The sequence below is a fragment of the Notamacropus eugenii genome, chromosome 6, assembly GCF_028372415.1.
Source record: "Notamacropus eugenii isolate mMacEug1 chromosome 6, mMacEug1.pri_v2, whole genome shotgun sequence".
Taxonomy (NCBI): domain Eukaryota; kingdom Metazoa; phylum Chordata; class Mammalia; order Diprotodontia; family Macropodidae; genus Notamacropus; species Notamacropus eugenii.
In genome coordinates this window covers 25801292-25809564 of record NC_092877.1, presented here as the reverse complement: position 1 = coordinate 25809564, position 8273 = coordinate 25801292, and the positions used below count along the sequence as shown (strand labels likewise).

At 37.2% G+C, this 8273-nt stretch overlaps 1 protein-coding gene across 1 annotated transcript in view; it reads left to right on the top strand.

The window, feature by feature from the left end:
• LUZP2 (leucine zipper protein 2) overlaps positions 1-8273 on the top strand; it is a 743524-nt gene that overhangs the window by 608727 nt on the left and 126524 nt on the right. The window lies entirely within an intron of this gene.

Genomic DNA, 8273 nt, shown 5'->3' with positions numbered 1-8273 from the left:
TTTGAGCCTTCAATCATATAATATATGAAAAGGGGTTATAACTTTTTAAAGTGTTACAAATTTTAATATTTGTAGAATCTAGTCTTTTTAATGAAAACATTTCTCTAGTTGGATTCAAAAGTTGGCTAATTTTAGAAACCATCATGTTCTCAGGAAGGAAGAAATTTGGCAATAAAGGTAACTAAACATTAATAATAATGAAAATCATGTTGATAGAATGGTGATGAAACAATAAAATACAGTAACCAAAATGAGACAACAAAATCATATCATCCTAAAACTTTTATTTAATTAAAATAGAATTATTTTTATTTACAATGAATGCAAAAGCAATCATAGAAAGTTACTAACTCTTTCCCAAGACCAATTCCATAGGTACTCCATCCCCCCCCCCAAAAAAAAAAGAGCTAGGAGAAGGAGGAAGAGAAAAGAGCTAGATAGTAGATGAGGCTTTTGTTATTGTGCCATCTGAAAATGCCACAATGCTAGGAGACAGAACTAGCAAGACATTTGATTTTTTTTTAATATTACTGTAAAACCATAAAATCGCAACTCTTTTTAGTTGGAACTTACTTCAGCAGTTAACCAGTCCAACACATACATGAAAGGAGTCATCAGGCAGAAGAACATAATCCAGAAGTTGCCATCTGGTCTCTGCTAAGGGACTCCAATAAAGTATTTCCATTTTATTCATTGCCCTATGAAATATTTATTGCACAGATGAATTAGTTAAAGGCTGGCATTATAGATTTGGCCTGATCTCTAAACATTATCATCATAATGCCAATTATTATTTATACTATAGTTATTTATAATGTTACTATGACCAATCAGAAATTATATAGTTTATTATATTATTAACCATATAATTTTGGGCAGAAACTCTTATTTAAGATAGAAATCACTGTTAATAGCAGTAGTTGTATGCATATATTTCATTTACTATATTTCGAATGGAAACATCCTGACATGCATCACTATCTTATTATTCCTTTATATTAAATATTTTTGGTCTATTTCCCATGTAGATGAAAGAACTTTTTGTATTAGAATAAAAGTGTTTCAATATAAGCTAATTCTCTGTAAGCTCACTGAAATTATCCTTGATACAACTCCAGTAGAAGACAGGGCAACACTGATGATATAGACTCCAGCCTATTTTCACATAGTTTTTATGTTAACCAAGTTTCTGAACCTTGGAATTTTTTTTTTTTATTTTCATTAAGCCTATAAATTGTGAGTATTTGTTCCTGATTTTTTTAGAAGATCAAAAGAACAAAATTAATCTTTGAGAAGAAAAGATTTTAAAAAAGGAAGAATAGATTTCTTCAAAATTACTAGAGGCAGTTATGTGGTACAGTGGATAGAGCACTAAATTTGGAGGGAAGAAGATCTGGAATCTGATAAATCATCTAAATTTGTCTGCCTCAATTTCCTTATCTATGAAAAGGGAATAAAAATATCCCTACCTCCTAAGAATATTGTGAGGATAAAATGAGATTATATTTGTGAAGTTCTTTGCAAACATTGTAGAACTGTATACAGCCAGTCCTTAGTTTTTGTGGGGGTGATGTTCCTAGAAAAGAGAAAAAAATAGAAAATGCAAATATTGATACATTGAACCTCTGGGAAATAGAAAAATTGTAGTCTCTTGCAAGAGACTGTTGAAAATAGATTTGTCTGCATTCATTTCTTCATAACAAAACTTTATTTCTGATAATGTGCACTTTTTCCCAACACAACAAATGAAATAACCCATAAATTGCAGGGGAGAGGAAAGGCAATCCTGGGAGGGGCAGGGGCAGTGATGTCAGAGTAATCCCAACACCAGAGAGGGAAAAGGGCAACCTGCCATCTCTAATCTCCCTTTCAGTTACAGGTTGATCTGCTTCCTAATGAAAGCACTTTTCGGGAAGATTGTCCAGGTGGTCTCCCTGCCCCTACCCCCAATATCAAAACTCAGTTCTTTCTCCTAGGGCTAGGCTCTCTGCAACCCTGACACGCTTCATGCACAGTGGAGGGAGGTGGAATAAAGAGCAGATTTAGATTTGTCATCCCAATGACAATAAAATAAAAATAATGTCCTTCTTATCAATTTGATCTACACAAAAATGGAATAGACTTTCTGTGGGGAAAAAAAAAGTGAATTCCCTCTCACAAAAGTTCTTTAGCCTGAGGCCAGATGATTTCATGTCAGATATATTTTAGAGGACGTTGTTGTTAGAGGTTGGACTGAACTAGCTATCCTCTAGGGTGCCGGCCAGTCCAAATGCCATGATCAGATGGAATGACTTCTCCAGGGTCACCTTTCAGTTCTTGTTCAGTTGTGACCAGCTCTTTGTGACCCCATTGGGGGTGTCCTTGGTAAAGATACTGAAGTGGTTTACCACTTCCTCTTCCAGTACATTTTAGAGATGAAGAATCTGAGGCAAACAACATTAAGTGACTTATCCAGAGTCACACAGCTAGTAAGTGTCTGAGGCTAGAATTGAACTCAGGAAGATGAGTCTTCCTGATCCCTGGTCTGGCACTCAATCCACTGTACCACCTAGCTGCTCATCACATCACCAGTATGAAGCAGAGTTGGGCTATCCCCAAATCTAGTGTCCTTTTTTAAAAAAATCCCACTGTAGTCCCTGCTCACGTGGAGATTCTAATTCTTAGGTGTTCCTATTGAGTAGGGAAAACAGAATCTCTTATGCCTAGTGCTTCTTCTCATTGATTCACCCCACTAGAAAATCTCGCAATGTTTCTTAGACCTTTGCAATTTACCTGCACGACATCTCAGCTCCTTGGAATAGTTAAACAAATACATGGATTTAGTTAGGTACTACATAATATAAATAATAATAATAATAATTTAAATAAATAAAGATAAAGCTGATTAAAAATCCAGCTGTGACAACTGGAGTAACATATACTATAGATGCTTTCCATTTCTACCTTACAGAGTGAAGCTTCTTCACTGCCTAGCTTCCTCCTTTGATGAGCCGCAGGGAAGGAATTTAAAACGTTAACTTGTTCACCATCCATCCTAAAAAAATCCTGCCCCCTTGGCACTGGGTATATGTGTATTCATGGTATAGTTAGCAGCTCATCCTGGATAGGGAAGCTGACATCTAGTTTTGTAAGAAATCATCACAGCAGCTCCAGCATCGTATACATCTCAAGCTATATTAGTCAGTCATTCAACAAACATATATTAAGCTCTTTGTTAGCCCTTCGTCCCTCAGAACAAAGTCAAGTGCAAGTCATGTCATCATTTCTCTGATGGCATGGTCTTCTTCAAACAAAGGACAAACAGCTCTTTGTGCTAGACACTGAGGATACAAAGAAAGTTAAAATAAAACCGAAAAATTCTTTTCTTTTCACAAAAACCTTGGATTCTACTGCAATTCAATAGACATATACATAATACTTAGAGAACAGGGAAAAACTTGTCTTTCCTACTTCCTTTAATGCTCTGGAGCAGCTAGGTGGTGCCATAGTACACAGAGCACCAAACCTGGAATCAGGAAGACTCCTCTTCCTGAGTTCAAAACCAGCCTCAGATACTTACTAGCTGGGTGACCCTGGGCTAGTCACTTAACCCTCTTTGCCTCAGTGTCCTCATCCCATGTTGTCTCTCTGGCAAGCAGAGATTTTTACTACTCTAAATTATTGTTCACCAGGAGCATCCAATGTTCTTAAACGTTAGAGAATAATGACATCTACCCCATCCTAACCTGGTGAAAATGGTCCACACTTATGACCATGGTCATGACAATTTCACAACATATCAGCCTTGCCTCCACATTTATTTCTATTTCTTTCTGGTCTTCCATGGAATGCCTGTGTCCTAAAAGATAAGCTAAACTTTGCTTTACTTGCAGTAAAGTCAACTAAATAGGGAGTAGAAAGTGTATCCCAGCAAACACATCACTTATATCAGGCTCTATTTGTAGAAATTACTATTTTCTTCGTGTTTTTGTGTAAAAAAAAACGGTCTGAACTAAAACAACAACTGTGGGATTTGATGTATAGAAGAACAGACCATTCTGTGACAATAAGCTCTAAGGAAGATGAGGCTTTAAAAAAACATACAGCTCTTTACTTATTTTATTGGTTTAATACTAGAATATAATACATCTCCCAAATTAAGTATTAATACAGTCTTATAGCATGACAGAGCCCAACAGTTCTGACAATGCATTTCACTTCAGGGATTATAATAGCAAATGCCATGAAGAGAGAGAAGATTGAAAGACCCTGGGAATGGAAAACAATTCATAGTGGAGGTGCAGATAAGAAAGCAAGGAAATTGTATTATTAAAGACTGAATTCTATTTCCCCACGAAGGTAATTAGTATTCTCTCCCTAGCTTTTACTCCTTTTCTAGCCCACTTGGTTGCAAGCACTTTCTCAGTTGCATTTTGCATTAATAAATGCCATGGCTGAAGTATCTGCGTAATTGGACAAGCATGAATTGTTCGTCTTGTCAAACTGTAAAAAATCCTCAAGTCCTGTGACCTAGTGGGCAAGGAGAGCACCATCTGGAAGCTTGGAGAAACCCATATGTAATGGGTGACTTGTTCCCCACATCAAAGGATTTGTGGAAAGTTAGTTTGATATCTCCCTAAATCCTCCCTAAATCCTACTAGCTATTTAACTACTAAGTCATTTCCTAAAATTCTGGATGAAGGCGACCTGGAACCTTCTCAAATATAGTGCAATAAAAAGTGGATTGGGTTTGGAGTCAGAGAACGAAGTGAATTGCTTGCTCTACCGATATTTAATTCTGAAAGTCAGTAAAAACCACAAAGTCATTGATTTAGAGCTGAGCTGGACCTCAGGGTCTGTCTAATCCAACTTGTTATACAGATGAGCAACTGACATTTAAAGAAGTTGTTTCCTTCAAGATCATGGGATGATAGATTTAGAGAAAAGAAGGATTCCATAGGCCAGCTAGTGCAAACTCTTGATATTTCAGATAAGGAAACTGAGCCTAAGTGGCTTTCCTAAAGTCAGATTATAAGGAGCAGATTTTGGATTGGGCTACTGTTGTCTGACTTTCAAGTTCCTATTCTTTTTATGCTGTGTGTGTTCGTCCTTCGTTGCCAAAGAAGACCATGCCATCAGAGAAATAATGACATGACTTGCACTTGACTGTTTTGAGTGAGGGAGAGCTGTGCAGGTCACCAGCCTCTCTTCTCCTCCAGAGCCATCTGAATTCAGTGACCAGATATTCATCAGGATGACTGGAGATGACCCAGGATGAGGCAATTGAGGTTAAGTGACTTGGCCAAGGTCACACAGCTAATGAGTGTCAAGTGTCTGAGGTGAGATTTGAACTCAGGTCCTCTTGACTCCTGTGCTGGTGCTCTCTCCACTTCACCACCTAACTACCCTCTTTCCATGCTAACCACCTTGGATCTGAGCTTCCTCACCTGTGAAATGAGGTGTTGGATTCAATGACCTCTAAGATCTCTGCCAGCTTGCAACATAATTGTACATTTTTTTTTGAAAATGAGTGTTAATGCTTTTTTTTAATTTTTTTCCTTTTCAGTCTTAGTCTCTGGTTGGGCTGCCAAAGATCCTAAGCAGATATTTTTACCACCCCCTTGCCTCTATTCAGGATAACCCTAAAACAAATTCAGATGCTAATGGGCCTTATAGATTTCCCTGTGTCCTCCCAATTGAAATGTAAGACAACTACCTTTAAGTTTTTATTGCTGTCAAATTAAAAGCAACATCTAACCTTCTATCTTTTTTTTTAATAGATAAATCTCTTTAACTTTTCTTAATGCCAGTCTCATCATATTTTAAGTGGGCGTATTATAACCTTCCTAAAGGTTTCAAAGGGATATTGCAGAGAAATTACAAGCATTGATTTATTGCTGGTTAGCGAACTGGGGGGAGGAATGATGAGCTAGATCCGGAGGCTCTGACTTACCTCTAAACTAAAATAGAACTCATGCCAGAAGTGGAAGAGGATGCTTTATTGTTCATATTTTTGAAATTTGTTGTTTATGAAATTGTACAGATGTTGCTGATGTGGCTGAAGACAAAATCTGTTGTTTTGTTTGTGTGTTGTAATCATTGGCGTGTTGGGTGACTTCCAAAAAGATTCTAAAATTATATCCTAAGCATCTTTATTGATAAATATCAAATGAGGAAAATATTTATAGAACTTGATGTTTGGATACAAAGCTCTGGTCTCTCTTCAAAGACATTAATTAAGAACATGCGCATATAATGAATATACTCCTTCAACAAATTTTTTTACTTGCTGCCTTCATTACGAGCAATGTTTTCTTTAGTGTGATAATTATTTATTTAGCATATGTGATCTTGTTATGTTACATGTGATATTTTTATATTTATAATTTAGTGTAATATTTATATTCAGTGTTATTAGATATGTATACTTAGTGTGTTATTTATTATCATACATGATATTGATCATTATCATACTTTTAATAAGACATTTGTATTTAGTGAGATAGTAAAATGAGGTCAGGAAATCATTGTGATTTTAAGAAAAGCAAAGATAGTATAGCAATCTTTTTTTATTTCAAATATATTGCATTTATTTAAAATACAGTACTCCACACATGTTATCTCATCCTTGTATATGTTTCCAGTTACATTGCTTGCAACCCATCCTAAGCTTTCCTTATCTATGCATAGCTAATATTCTGGGATCCTTCCTCTAAAGCTGATAAAATTGTGAAGCCACCCATGGGATACGAAGGCTGTCATCCCTTCCTCTCACTACAGGATAGGGTCGCCTTTGCTTCTCATCCTATTTCTCCTTGATACTGTTCTTGAACAATTCTTAGTTGGCAATGTGAAAGGCAACATGGAATAGTTAGGTCAAGAACTGGTCTTGGAGTGAGGAAGACTTGGGTTCTAGTTCCGTTTCTGATAGATACTCTCTGTGTGACCCTCAAGAAATCACATATACTTTTTGTGCCCCTAGATGTTAAGTAGGGGCAGCTAGGTGGTGCAGTGGATAGAGCACCAGTGGAGGAGTCAGAAGGACCTGAGTTCAAATCTCACCTCAGACACTTGACACTCACTAGCTGTGTGACCTTGGGCAAGTCACAACCCCAAATGCCTCATCCTGGATCATCTCCAGTCATCCTGATGAATATCTGGTCACTGGATTCAGATGGCTCTAGAGCAGAAGTGAGGCTGGTGACCTGCACAGCCCTCCTTCACTCAAAACAAAATCAATTGTAAAACCATGTCACCATTTCTCTGATGGCATGGTCTTTTTTGGAAATGAAGGACAAACACAGTTACTAAGGTGTTAAGTTATTAAGGTGTTAAGTTACTAAGTAGATACAGATCTTAAAGGGAAGAGGGAGTTACTCCCTAGAGAATCACACTATATGGAGGAATTGACAGCATTAACTTGTATATGTTAGAGTCTGTTCATTCCTTCAATGTACCTTTTCATTACACTTTGGGTAAAGTCAAGAAACAAGTCAACAAACATTTATTAAGCACTTATTGAGTGATTGGCACCATCCTTAAGTGCTAGGGATAAGACAGTCCCTGCCCTCAAGGAACTTACTCTTGGATGGAGGAAGACAATGGATAAAAGGACAATGAAAAGGAGTTGGGGAGAGAAGAGCTGAAGCTACTCTGCGTGAGGCATTGTAGGAAGAGTCCAAGACTCCCTGAAGAGGAGCGAAGACATGGCAAGTCTAGACAATCTCTTTAAGATGGAGCTTCTATAGGGAGCCAGCAAATCATAGGGTGAAGCCACAGAATGGAAGATACTTGCAATGTGTAAAGTCCAGACTGGAATGAGGGTTCCAGGACATTGTTGAGAAGGTCTTAGAGAGTCAGCATTGACGTCTGGAGAAGTATGACACTCATAGAGTGACTTACCACTTCACATTTTAAGATATTATAGTATTGCATGACTTGCAAGCATACAGGACTACTGGAAGATTGTTGGTGGTAAGTAGGCAAGTTATTGCTATTATGTAGGCTTTTACTTCAGAGAGCTGGGGTCATTCAAAGCAATTTCCAGTTTTCTAAGAGCAGTTCAACCCCCTTTCCTTTTTTCCAATTTAGGAAAATGGGATTTTAGAAGGAGTTTAAAAGGACATTTAACCTCTTTAGTGTTTACATTTCTGTGGTCATAAGAAAGCCAGGAGATTCTCTCATACCCTTGGCAACATTCATTAAATCTCTTATAAAAAAGATGATCAATTATCCTATTAGCATTAATGGCAGTGTTAAAAACGTTAAAAGTCTGTCCTTGAAGAAAAGAAGCT